The 15,457-nt window shown below is 33.5% G+C and overlaps 1 protein-coding gene across 7 annotated transcripts in view; it reads left to right on the plus strand.

Moving 5' to 3' along the window:
• The window catches only part of by (focal adhesion protein tensin), a 554,755-nt gene that overhangs the window by 447,298 nt on the left and 92,000 nt on the right, over positions 1-15,457 (plus strand). The window lies entirely within an intron of this gene.

A 15,457-nucleotide genomic window follows, 5' to 3' on the forward strand; every position in this document is an offset into this window, starting at 1 on the left:
AAATGGCAGACACCTACATGACACACTGCAATACGTTAAATACACGATCAAGAGCCAAAACAGAGTCCACGTTTTTGAGAGCGGTTGTAAAGAGTGTCCCGCCAATATTTAATGGAGGGTGACCCAGATTTTATATTTATCACGATTTCGCGTTTTATTTCGCGAAAATAATCCGTTACGTTTTTATGGCGATTTCTCCGGATTCCTCAGCGCTCAGAGGACATCTGTTCAATGTTCAATTAATAATTTCGGCTTTGATCTTTGGGTTTTGCGGTTATTTTTGAATTGAAAAGTCGGTGCCACGGGCGGCATAATGTTATGTTATTATAAACAGTATGGCGAAAATACGTGTTTTTAGAGGTACCTGCGTAATTAAATAATTATGAAATAAACGCTTATTAAATACAAATAACCGCGAAATTCTTCAGATTCGAATTGATTACCTCAGGGTGTTTCAAATTCCCGGTCATCACTATTTTGATTTTTTTTTAGATTTGGATCAAATTGTTACCAGTTAGCCCCGCATTCCGAATTTCTACCGATTTATAATATAATATTTCTCTTGAACACCTTAAGTTTTTTAGTACCTAAAAAATAAAAACGGTATTTTACATGCATTTGTAGAGCTAATACGGTAATGTTATGAAATTCCCTTGATAGATAATAAAGAATTCGAAAATTATTAAATACACATTTTGATCTATTATTTAACATTTTACAGGTATGAAAAATTCACAGTACAAATTTAGATGCAACTTGGCATTTATCGAAAGGATTTTACTCTATTTCAAAGAATTTTCACAATTTTTGGCTTAATTATTAGGGATTTTTTTTTAATTATCACGTTGCCTATAACATATTTTTATACCTCCCTTTCAAACCATTTTCTTCTTATTTTTAAACACACACTTAATCCTTAACAAACATAACAAGATGACCTAAAATAATTTAGCTAATTTAACTTACATAGGAATCACAGTTTAAAAATATGAGAAGTCAAAAAACTAAAAGTAACGCAACGTGGGGTTGAAACAGAGATATTAGAATATTCCAATATCTTTGGGTTGAAAGATACTTGCTAGGCGTCACCAGAAGAGATTTAAATATATAATTGATGGATAAAGAATAAAATAAAAGTGTTATATAAAAATGATTTATTTCAACATGTCAACTAAATTAATTTAATATGACAATGGGCAGAAAATGTGGATCATTCAGGAGATGAGCTATCGATGAATACATTTGGTATTTCAGTGTTAGTAAGCGGTACCAAGAAACTCCAAGGCCGCTCTGAAACCGTAAAACCCACTGATTCGAGATAAATAAAATAAGTTCGGTGAAAACACGTGGCAGTGAAAAACAAGAAATTAAGACGAGTAAGATTATTGAGCAGTGAAGACGAGCGGGATGACATTCATCTAGAAATGAAGACGAGTGAGATGATCGAGCAGTGAAGACGAGCGGGATGACATTTATATCGAAATTAATACGAGTGAGATGATCGAGCAGTGAAGACGAGCGGGATGACATTCATCTAGGAATTGATAATAATAATAATAATTGGATTACTTATATAGCGCCGTTTTTGTGCAAAATCACCTCAAGGGCGCTGTACAAACTTATAATACATTTCTACGGTGATCTATATTATTACTTAACTATTTATGGAGATAATATACAGTACAATACTTACCTGGTAGGTCACTTGAGATTAACACTTAATTAACATTATCTAATTGTTTATTAGCGAAATTTAGATAAAGGATTTAGGACATAATTGGAAAATTGAATATAACTGGACTTTCTCTTAGGAATGGTATATTTAATTTAAGGGTACGACAGCTTAAAAAGGTAAGTTTTTAGTTTAGACCTGAATTCTGTTGGACTTGTTATGGATCTTAGTTCCGGAGGGAGTTTATTCCAAGCCTTCGGCCCGGATACTCCGAAATGATGTATTATAGTGTCCGATGATTAACTAAGTAGATATTTTTATTAATTTATTGGCTTATTATCACTAATAATTATGTATTAGATGTAATATTATTACAGAGTATGCGCCCTTGGAACAACACGGTTCTCTCTGACATTTGGACTACGAGAATCTTAACTCCAATTCAGATTCCATGGTGGGAATATATGAACATAATTAATTATCTCTGTAGTTTTTTGCATTGATTAAAAACAAAATATACATGTTATTAACCCCTTCAGTAATCATTTAAAAAATTAAAAATGAAAAAAAAAACACATTTTTTTTTATCAATGAATTTTATTTACTCAAAATATATATCCTCATATAAAAGCCATTTCGGGCCCGAAATGGGACTGAATATTGATGTTGTGGTGCATAGTGTGAAAAAAGAATTAAAATTTTTCTTTAGTATGAATTCCGAATTTTGGCCGCCCGAGTATACTCGGGCGTGGTCCTTAAGAGGTTAAGAATGTTTATTTAAAATAAATTCTCACCTTATCACGTAAAAATGTAGTTAAAAAAATAATCCACATGTCTGGCCTATTTGCGCAACGTTTCTGTAGAAAATTACTATCGTACGAATGCGCTCTTAAGTTGATTATCAGTAAATTGCTTTATAACTAAATAAATTTTGTTATTATATTATGAATTTGATTTTGTATTAAACACGTGTTTATGGAATCGTTTGGTTATTAGTTATTATTAAGAAATAAATGTTATAAAGCTGGAAAACCCTTCGAAAACATTATTACATATCGATGGCCTAGCACACACGTGTCAAGTGCAATTTAATAATTAAGAATACTCCAGGTTAATTTTATGAAGTAAAGCTACAAAATTAATGGATATATCTTCTTTTTATCCATTCTACATGAAATTGATGTGAATTTCTCACGAAACATCTAGTTGCAAAGTAAGTAATCATGATAAATGGTTTTCAAAACACGTAATTGTTTTTACTCAAAACCGCACTTAACGCATGTGTGCGCTAAGCCATCGATATATAATCTTAAATATATGTGAGCCTTCGTTTTCGAGTAAATTAATCCAGAATTATTATTTTTTATTAATATACTACATGTACATACTATTTATAGATAAACCACAAAAGTAAATAGAAATAGGAATTCACAATGCAAAAAATATTTTTATCAAACCACCTTCAATTTAATAAGAAACACAATATTAAATTTCCTGTTCTTCCCAGACAACTTCGTTATTTTTTATTATGTTTAAATTTTGCACATATAAATATTAAAGCTAGTGCAAGTAAACATCTGATGTCGGCAGTAATTCAATTGTACAAAGAGTCCATTCAAATTAACCTCAGCGCAGTGGCGTGACGTCAGAAAAAATTTGCACGGTGGCTGATTATAATGGTACAAGTGATTAGTGGGGAAAAAATCTCCATGTTGCAACGATGAAATCTAAAGAACCGTGAAATCCACTTGCTTTGATACACCTGAATTGATTAACTTCGTCCTCGCGAAATCGATTAGATACTGTCCAAAGTTATCTAATCATGGTCAATTACGATGGTAACCTATTAAAACATGAAGAAAAATACAGTTTCCTCTAAAAAATCTGTAAAATACTTTAGAGATTTTTATTTATTTTAGTACTTTTAAGACGTTTTTTTAATTTTTGTATCTCTCCGATCATAGTCTCTCTTTTCACTCGAGTGAGGAAATAAACCCTACTATTCCAACCATCCACTTTTCTTCAGAGCGCAATCATGCTTTTAAAAAAACTACCCTCTGATGTTTGTGGTGACGTCACAAACGCCACCTCCGATGCTAAAAGAAGCGCAATTAAAAAAAACGGAAAGGCAAACATTTACGAGATACGAATAACCTGAAAACATTTGATTTCCTCCCACTTCCATCATTATGTCGGAAAAATTTGCTTGTGCAATGATGGATTAGCTCGCAGAGGATTGAATCCGTTTTGTTTTTTCTCTATTATGTTAGTTGAGGTTAGGATACTTACGTTGGCGCCAATTGTTAGGTTATAACACGTGAGGCTCTTAATTCATATCCCAAAAATTGGTGCCAACTTTGGCTCCTCACCCGTTTTATAATCAAACACTTGGCGCTAACGTTATGCTCCTAATTTATATACCAACATTGGCGCCCAACGTGGGGCTCCCAATTTATAACCTAACAGTGGCGCCCAACGTGGTGCCATGCTCCATCAGCTCTCTTCGCTTTAACCAACGAACCTAACAAGAAATGAAAAATTAATCATTTATCATTAATTTTAAAAGATTTTCCATAGATGAAAATAAATATTTGTTTTAAAAGATGGACAACATTCCCGGGTTACGAATAACCTGAAAATCACACTAAGCGGAAAATATTTTTGTGTCGTGATGGAGGACTTAGCCAACCGAAGAAGTATTGAATTCAGGACGCCTGGGTGGGATCCAAACGCGATGCCAACTCAGTCGCTGAATGAATGCAAATTTCTCCTTGAACCATATAACGAATATTGCTTGACTTTCGTGATTGCTTGGCAAGTCTTATTGCATTTTATATTTCGTCATTAATATTTAGTTATTAATAATTTAATGTTCACTTTATCCGCTTTTATGTGGGACATTTTAATTATTATGACCTATGCATGTTCCTTGTACCAGCATTATGAGATGCATCGGCAGATCTGAAGTTACTCTCTACATAACATTGCGTCACCAGTTGGTTTGAACGATGATCTGTCTACGTGTAGATTCGAACCTTGTACATAAATATATATAATATTATGGTACATACAAAGTTGATAGCTACCTATAAATGAGATTCGCAACTGTCAGTAATGTCAGTGGAGTAGGAAAATTAAAAATATAAAAGCTCATTCGAAGGGTCGCCAACACAAAAATACAAGAAATGAAGTCTTTCTAAAACTGTGTTTAAAAATTCACAACGATCAAATCGACCATCAGCGATATTTCAACTTTTTGAAATTCTCCGATTCTTAGCCCGTTTCAGATAAGCCGTATAGCTTATCGGTCAAATTTTTATGATTGTACATAATTTGATCAAAAGTCGAAACAGGCCGAGGTTGGACATTTAATTGAGGCCATCCAAAACCCCGCTGACTTGCGATCAAATTCGCCAAACTTTGAAACACCGCAACCTAAGTGAAATAGTTAGAAATTACGAAAATTACCTGTGGCTGACGTGTGTTCAAGAAGAGAGATGCACAATAGCTAACTGTAATAGCTATATTATTTGAACAATATTTTTTTTAATGCATCTTTTTGTTACATTTTAACAAGTCGATTTAAGCGCCCTTTAGATATTACGCCCGGAGTAAGTATCCAATTGGTCTCGTCCTTGTACCGGCTCTGTTTAATCTCTAAATAGTATAAAATAAAGTCGCTTTTCGTGTCTGTCTGTTTGTGCGCTTAGTTCTTCTAAACTTGGCAACAGATTTTAATACGGTTTTTACTATCGCTTAGAAAATTTCTTCCGAAAGGTTTACATATACAGGGTGTATCGGCAAGTACCCGACAAACTTTAACCAGCTATTCCTCAGCACATTTGGAGTAAAAAATCTTATTGGCGCTTTGCTGTCCGGTAACATTTTTTTTCCATTAAAAACAAAAAAATAAATAAAAAATCCACACTCCGTCACTGTCATTTGCATTGTTTCTCGTGTTCAACAGCTGTTATTAGCAAGTGTGTCAAAAAGTGTCCTCGCTCTTTCGTACACACTAAATAATAATAGTTAAAAATGAGACGAATGGTGCCGTGCCATTTCGTTGTGATTGTAAAAGCGCGCACGTACGTATGTACGTACGCGCTTATGTACGTTTATGTACGTACGTACATAAACTCGAAAAAAATATTGCCAGACGGGTTTTCAAACTTTGACAAAGGATAAAACATTGGTGAAATGTGGTGAAAATATGAATAGTAAATTTTTATTAAAAAAAAAATGTTACCGGACAGCAAAGTGCCCATAACATTTTTTACTCCAAATGTTTTAAGGAATAGCTGGTTAAAGTTTGTCGCGTACATGCCGATACACCCTGTATAATACGTGCATATTATATTTATAGAAAGTCTAGAAAAGTCGACTTTGTGTAATCAAGTCAAAAAATTTATTTTCGGGCGCTTACATTGCTAACGCTGTCTAAACCTTAGAAGATACAAAAAAGTGATGGTATTTGTCTAACTCCTAAGGATAACCCACAGCAACGCCGGTACACATCAGCTAGTAGCTTTCTAAAAGGAACAATCTGTTGTTAGATTCCAAACAAATGTGGGAATTATCCACAGTTTATTAAGACAACAGACATCTTGAAAGTCAGTGTTTACGATTTCACCTGTGTTTTTCAATAATCATTTACTTTTCATAGAAAGATTACACTTTTGTTCACACTTAATGCCACATAATTACATAAAAATATATCATCCTAACCTTTGTAGTTTGTGAAAATAAAATGTAAATCTTTTTTGGCATCGTCGAATCGACGAAGGTAAAACCATACTTTTTCTTTTTAAATAACCTCACTTTTCACTCGCATGTTCTGTAGATATTATTATATAACTTCAAACTTGTCCTACAAACAAAATGGAGCCTGTGTATATCATGATACTGCCAGGTTTCCAAGGATAACAATGTCATAGTAATACATAGTTTTGGGAGAAACTAAAAGAGACAAAAATTTTTTTCGAACATCTGATAAATTTTCTCGACTGTTTCATTAATTTTGATGCCAAAAAAAATATCCATCGACATAAATTTAAAAATCTAAGATTTAATTTTTAAGTAATTATTTTATTAAACTTTGAAATTAGGCAGGGCACGCCCCTGGCTTCCGGTACAAAATACATGCATTAAAATAGTCAATATTAAATTACAATAAAATAATATTTATTGAATTCTGAAATAGATTTCAAATGTCGACCCTTAGCCTTAGGGGTGTTAAATGTTGAATGTTGTCCATAGAAATGAAAGTTGTTCGAATAAACTTACGTCCATCGTCTTTGGTCATTTCCGCTATCAATCTTGGCTCAATACTCTATTAAATCCCTGTCACTTCTACGCCCACCACTGCCCTAAAATACCACTTTAAAAATCGATACTCTTCTACAAAACCATTCATTCTGTTACTTACTTGCAGTTATATGTACAGTGACGTACGAAAGGAAAATATACACAGATAAAAATGAGTATTAGTTATTTATTAATAATTTCTTCAAATTATTCGTAATCCGGTTGAAAACGGGACTACTGGCCCTTAACGAAGGAATTGATAGATTTCATGATAAACTTTTATTACGAATGTTTTATCACGATGTCGGAACACGTGTTCATAAAAATTCTAATATTTTCGTATTCAAGGCATGAACACTTGTTCCGATATATTAGAAATTAATTAAAAGTTTAATAGGAAACGGCCTGCAATCCCGTTTTTAACCGATATTTTGAAGACATTCGTCATAAATGAGCAATATTCAATTTTATAATAATTTGAAGAGATTCATAAAAAATTGTAATACTCATTTTTCTCAGTGCAACTAAAAAATTTACTATCCAAAAAGTATCCAAAATCGTGATTAATATTATTTACACGACAACACAGCATCCTCAAAGATGTCGTATATCCCAAGGCAAAATTATTTTCCTTAGGGGCTCATTTGTGAAAAAAATATACTAAAAAATATTTATTTTTTAAAAACCCAAATTTCGAAAAAACCCCATAACAATAAACGTGTTTTAAATTTTACACAACCATTTACACTCAATTAACGGTTGTTTATCAGTTGTGTAAAATTAAAAACACGTTTTTTAGTAAGACCCAATATTATTAACATTACGAAAATTGCGTATAATTATGATAATAATGAGCGTACGAGAGATTGCCATAGTGACTTACCTCCCAATTTTCAAAAGCGCCATTGTTTTATCCACGATAAAATCTATTAACACAAATCTGGATTCCATTCCTTATGTTATAAATTTTAACATATTTATCAAATATATCTTCAGATACAACACACTATTGCACTTAAGCTGAAAGTTTCCCAGCTAGAACCATCGGATAGCAACAATACAAGACCACAACAATAAAATGCTGCCCACCCAAAAAAAACCTACCGGTAGATTCAAGTAAGAATATTATTCCTCCAGTGCTTACTTATAGTGTTCAAATTCACACGAGTTCATCACCAAAGTTAACGTATTATTATTCCTCGTGTGTTACTATCAGTTGCCTCTGTTTTATTTTGATCATATTTCATAGTGTATGTAAACATTTAAGGAACATGTGCGCACGGCTATTTTCCATTTGCTCTTATTTTTCTTTGATGTGTGATCATTTCCGTTTATTCCTAAGAGCATTTATGGTATGTTTGGGAAGATCGTGAGATTTTAATGGTTTTAAGCTCCCTCCTACTGCTTCCGCTTAGTTAAGCTCGGAAATATTCCGTTCCATGTAGTTCCAGTACGTAAAGTTCCGTTCCGTAAAGATCTGTTCCGTAAAGATCTGTTTCGTAAAGTTTCCGTTTCGTAAAGTTTCCGTTTCTTTCGATGGAGTTTAACATGACTTAAACTTATAACTACCTATGTACCTATATATATTGGTAAATTCTAAAAAAAATGTCCTACTGTGGCAAACATAGTTCTATCTCATTCTTATTTCAATCGACACTTATTCTACAATCTCTAACAACATGGCCACAATCAAAATCAATATCAATCACCGTCTACTAAGAAACACAGAAAATTTCCATTTCCTTTTCCGAAGAACCAACATAATTCGAAGCACTACAAAGTGATGCAAGATCATTCAAAATCTCCTACTTACGAACATCTTTTCGGTTGCTGTTTTATTGTATAACCCGGCAAATTGAGTTTTTTTTTAAATGATTTATTTATTCAGTTGTTTTTACATTTGTATTGTACATAGTGTCTTACAAAATTGAGGATAGTTTTCAGTTCAATTTTTGGTGCCTGAACCGCAAAATAAAATAAAACCCTTTTTGGCGATGTTTTTTTTTGCATAAATCAAAACTCGTGACTGGTTGGAATTTAAACCTTATCGTCATCTACATAAGGAGTGTTATTGTTAAGTGTCAGCTACACTACTCGCTTCGACGCTTCGACGAAGTCCTCGACGAAGTTAGCCGAAGTTCGAAGTGCGTCCCCACACACTCGTGCAACTTCGCGAGTAACTCAGTCCAACTCAGTCTCCCGGACTCGAGTCCTTTGACTCGGGCGCATTTACCGACAACAATCGGAAGTCGGGCGAAGCGAAGCGAAGTTGCCCAAAGCGAAGTGAAGTTCGTGCCCACACTATCGTATTCGGTCAACTTCGAACAACTTCGCGAGTAGTGTAGCTGGGCTTTAAGCCGCCCGATTCCAAATGTTACACCACGTGGTGAATAGCCTTAAGTGTCAGCTACACTACTCGCTTCGACGCTTCGACGAAGTCCTCGACGAAGTTAGCCGTGGTTCGAAGTGCGTGCCCACACACTCGTACAACTTCGCGAGTAACGCTTCGAGTCCTTTGACTCGGGCGCATTTACCGACAACAATCGGAAGTCGGGCGAAGCGAAGCGAAGTTGCCCGAAGCGAAGTGAAGTTCGTGCCCACACTATCGTATTCGGTCAACTTCGCGAGTAGTGTAGCTGGGCTTTATAACTTCTCCCAACCTCTTGTACGAATTTGTCGACTATTTGCCCACTGAAGTGTCAATATTCCGATCATATTTAGCGATAGCCCCCAGAACTTTACAAAAATTCTTTAATCTCTTGTTTTAACACCGCTTCACTTATTGCATTTTGTTTGTTTTTTATAGTCACGGCTCCCTAAAAGCTTCAATTTACTATTATTATTATTATTCCTATTCTGTTTTATGTACAATTCATATTTTTTTTGTTTCTGATCATATTTTTATACTGTATGTATCTATATATGGAATGTGTGAGATTGCACTAACCTCCCCACATATCGGAATAATCACTTATTATTATTATTAAGTTTTTTTTTGTGTATAAGTAGGTACCTACTTATTGTTTTATGTTTAAATAAAATAATATTCACCGTTATTGGACGGTTTGTATTTATTATTTGTTATTTTTTTGTGTGTTAACCCTCTGTCTTGTATGCATTAACCTATTGAACGCCAGCGTATCCTCAAGGATACGTTTAAGAAATAATTTCTCTGAATATAACTAGCTATTCTGGGAAACTAGGCAATAAATCAATAGTTTTATAAATATATTAACACATTATCTAGTAAGATCGTTCAATTTACAAAAACATAAATTTTCAAAAACATGATTTTGCAAAAAAAAAAATTTAGTAAAATAGAAGCGCGGCGAAAATTTATCGCCGGTCATCATTAAGTTAATGAACTTAAATAAATAACAAAAAACAATTTAACCTGCCTCTACTAGTAACCCATTATTCTAGAGAGATTATGCGCGATACTTTTCAAAATTTCGACTAAGGAATTTAAGTCTAGTAGGCAAATTCCCACGCCCGTAGTATAAGAACATTAGCAAATATCAATATCAAAACATTTTTCTCTAATTCCACACATTAAACGTGAAATGTGTAAACACCAACCAATAATAATAATACAATACGCAATCTCTAGCAGCAGCTCAATGACAGTTGAAGCATTTATCAATATCGGCTTAATACGGGCTTTTAAATATTTAAACGAGTTTTTAAACAAACAATTTACTAAACCATCGCTGCACTGGTGGCTGATGGATAGCCGCTAATCAATGAGAAAAAATACATTTAATTTATTTATCTGCAGATTGTTTATTATAGTTTTCAATGGAGCGTGGGTCGGTAATATTAATGAACTTCTTGGCATTTAGATGTGTTCATTTTATGATGATATTAACACAGTTCGTGACCGCCATATTGCCAGTTGGGGGTAGGTATATTCTGACATTTAAAATGATTTCGTATGCAAATTGAATATAAATTGTAGTCAATAAATCATGTAAACATACGATTTAATATCGTGTTATCGACCATTGTTTGGAAGCATGTGTTATATTGTAAGTAAATAACGGGATAAAATAAACTGAAGAAACATGTTGGTGAATGTGAACACATTAATTTCTTTTTTATACATTTTTTAAATTAGTTTTTTGCATTTATCGTTTAATGGTGGTATCAAATTAAAAAAAAAAACGGGGACAAGGATCTATTGTTTAATATCGAATTACTTTCCGATTACAAATCGTCGATTAATGAGATTCGCTTAGCGAAAAGGCGTTAACTTTATGATTTATTTAACACAAAATTAATTTTATTCCCAAAAACATGTTACAGCTGTTGAGAGCTCCATTGTAACCTTCCTGTGTGGCTAATGAGAAACAGGGAAAGGTAAAATCTGATCTATAAGCAGTAGGTAAGCCTTTAACAAATTCACTGTTGGAACCTAATTTGCGCAATACTGCAGAAGTACAAGCCTCAAGAACTCAAGCCATGTTAGAAATAGCATTCCATTCCGTTATGATCGAATTATGACTGTCAGCTGTTAACCGGTAACAAACATAAAACACGCGCCGTCACTGGCTTGTCGTTTGTTTACTAATTTATTTGGCATGTCGCTAGTCGCTATAGTCGCTAGTATTGTGTGAAGCTCCGGTCTAGAAGCAGCTCACAGCTGGGCTGGGAGTCTTACCGCGGATCTGACTCTGAACGAATGCCTCCACGCCGCGTTATATCGCTTTATCGCTCGTTCCGATCATTTACTTCGACTCAAATCGAACGCCCCCACGCGCTTTATGTAAACAAACAACAATCCTCGATAATCGGATTGAAATTCAAAATAATGAACGCCATTTTGCGCACGCGCAGCCGCGAGGGCGGGAAAATGGTTTTCCGCGCGAACAACTGTCAAACGCGGAAACGCTAAATAAAACAATGCATTTTTGTCTTAAATCCGCAAAAATCTACGTCGATACAAGAACAATAATTGTGTTTTGGTGTTGTGTAAACGCGTGAAGAGAATTTAAAATTCAATTGGGTAGCGTCATTGCTAAAAATAAAGATAATTCAATCGTTAGCCTGTTGTCTCAATAGACCAAGTGCCTGACGTTTGCCATTAGTGATGTTTTCCTGCCTTGGAAATTTAACTTTAGCACACATATAGATTATGGGTGTCATTGCGGCGACTTTGGCGTTACTTAAATGAATATGTTATACTAATAAATGCAAGTGATCTGTGAATACAAATCATCAAATAAATAATTCATTATCCTGCCTGAAGAGTGTTACGATAAAAATTCCAGTTGAATACCAATCTCATTCTGAATATCGATGTTTCGATTTGAAACGTCATTGATATTTTAGACGTGGTCATAAACGTATTATAGAAATATTCTCTCTTTCATTTGTCCACAAATGAATACGAGAGAAACGTTCTTGGTCGATGAAATCTTTTTTTATTTTATTTTGTAAATAAAGTGACAAAAAATTTTTCAATGGGTTGGTTTGGGAGACGAAAACGTTCCGCATCAGTGTTATCACTGACAAAGGTGAATATTTTTAATAGTCATTTTCTCACAAGGGTAGCAGATGAGTTGAAACGCCAAACAACTATACAAACTACTGTGTTAACTTTGTTCCCCACCTTCCTTCTTACATCTTCTTCCCATCACCACTACCTTCCTCCTCACAACATAGGTACCCCAATTGGGGATAGTCTCAGTAGCTCCAGAATGTTACTAATTTATCAAGAATCTCTTCAAATTATTCGTACACCAGTTAAAAACGGGATTGCAAGCCTTTAATGAATGAATTGATAGATTTCCTGATAAACTTTTTGAAAAACACGAATTTATTATCACGATGTCGGAACACATGACCATAAAAATAATAATATGTTCGCATTTCGTCATCATACAGGCGTCCGGGGGTAAAGTGCGCTAACTTCGGTTAAGTAAAAAATATAAATAACTTTTTTTGAAATTCCAATGTTCATTTTGCCGTACAAAATTATTTTTTCATTGAAAAATATTTATTTTCCCATAATAAAATTCCCATTTAAAAATTATATGTCGATAAAAGTTATTCGTCTATTTTACTAAAATAATGTAGAATCATCCTCCGAAGTTAGCGCACTTTACCCCCGTACACCCCTACACATATATTATCAAGGCAAATGCAGGTACATCACGAACACGTGGCCGATATATTAGGATATTTATTAACAGTTTATCAGAAAATAGCCTGCAATCCCGTTTTTAACCGGATTATATATAATTTGAAGAAATTTAAAAAAAAATCGCAATACTCATTTATTTCCGTGCAGTTGGGGGAGTGACGTTTTTCTTTATTTAAAAATTCAGTTTACTTTCGTCCTATCTCAGTCAATTCCATGCCCTACTGCCATCAGGATTATAAAATCTCCATATATATATATTGTTGAATGTTTGCCTTACTTTGACAACTTATAGCGACTACTGTATTTAATTCTACATTGATTAAATTTCCCGCATTCCTCTATGCCAATGTCATTATCAGCAGATGCAACAATAACATAACTCAAGATAAAAAAAATATTATTTATAATAAGTATTTCTCACTGTATTTTAATCATTTTGTCTGATCATCATAATGTTGCTATTTTCCGGTTATTTTTTATGAAGTCTGCACTCCGGCGAACATGCTGACATCAGAACGGTCTTGAGTGTCAATTAACCAAGAGTTAATTTGTACACACACGCGATTCGTTCATTCATTGAATCGCCTTCGCATTATTTCGTAACAGTCTACGGTCTATGGGGCAATCAATAAAATATCGATTAATAAAACCGATTCAACGGCGAAATGATCTAGATCTAGGTATCTAACCTTACCTAACGTATTTTTAAGACAATAATTATATTTTTTATATACATTAACCTACACTAACCCATAAATAAACTAGGCACTAGATCGATATCTTTGGACTTATTGTATGAAAAAAAATGGTCGTTAAAAACCATAGATATGCCAATATATATACAGTAAAATTCTCATTCGGAGCCTACTTATTTGCTATACACCAATGAAAAACTCTGAAAATTTATTCTATAGATTTTCCGAGTTTTTCATTGGTGGATATAGTTAGGCAATCATATGACGTCACAATATTTCAGTTCCAATGTTAGATCGGAATAATATCCCCCTGCACTAACCTAAACCAACATTGTTTAATATTTTTATTTTCTCATGTATGTGGTGTACATGAACCTAACCTAACTTTTTGAATTTTTTTTTTCGATTACATTTTTTTTTGTTGTATTCATTTTCCGAGTTTTCTATTTCTGGTATAGGTTCACATGAATAAAATAAAATACAATATTGTGACTGCTGAATCCAAAGTCAAGTCTATTTATAAAAATACTCAGGTTTCACGCGACGGCACACGTGCTTTTTTTCGCGCGTGTTACTCGAAATGGAAAAGTAAGGCCGTAATTACTACAGCAAATTCAAGTGAATTCTTTTGTTTTTAGAAATGAGTATTTCTTTTGTTTAAATTTCTTAGTGTTAATCTTGATAAGTAAAGGCAGGTTGCGTGATTTTGCACGAATCTGCGTAATACGATAATTTTTTATTTTATTTTATATTTATTAAAGAAAAAAGTACAAGGAATAAATAAAAAGGTTTACAATTTACAATGACAATATTTAATACTACTCTTCCAGAGAAGCATTAGCTTGTGGTTGGAAGAGGAGTGTACATTATATTACTGTAGATATACATATAGAATCAAGAGAAGTAAGAAAAAAAACATTGTAAGTAAAATGTATTACTAGTAGCTATAATATATAGATAAAAACACGATGTTATTAGTTTCTGGGATAAAGACCATAATTATTATTTTATTAATATGTATACTATATTTGGAGAAGAAGTTGCTTCTTAAGTAGAATATTTACTATTCATTTTTTTGATCATTTATCTTTAAAATATTTTTTTCTAAATGCTCAAAGCTTGGCTTTTGTCGTTTATGATTCTGATTTCCTCAGGGATTTGATTGAAAAAGGTTCTTCCTTGGTATGTATAGTAATTTTGTGCAAAGGAAGTGTTTAATTTTGGACATGGAAAAATGTATTTAAGTCGAGTGCGGTTTTCAGTTAGAAATTGGTACTTTTTTCTTTCTTTGAATGATTTGAATTAATGAATTTTTAATGTACAGATCTTTATTTAATCATGTTCTAAAGTCTGCCACTACCATGATCAACTTCCGTGGATATCTGAACTCATTATCGCCAAGTCCTTTTGATGTTATTTGTTTTTTATTGAAACGTGCATAAATGATTTGAACCGTAAATTATAATGATAGAGCGTTTGATTGAGCCGTCAGTCAGCGCCTAATCTCCGTAATTACTATCTAAACTAGGGACCATTGATTGATTGAGATCTGGCCCGAGGAATCTGTGCCCGTGTACCAACCAAACCACTTCCTCTCTCCGGTCTCATCTCGCGATGGTGTGAACTCTTTATTATAGATAA

The sequence above is a fragment of the Hesperophylax consimilis genome, chromosome 4 (genome assembly GCF_061612785.1).
Source record: "Hesperophylax consimilis isolate HC1 chromosome 4, BYU_Hcon_1.0, whole genome shotgun sequence".
Classification (NCBI taxonomy): domain Eukaryota; kingdom Metazoa; phylum Arthropoda; class Insecta; order Trichoptera; family Limnephilidae; genus Hesperophylax; species Hesperophylax consimilis.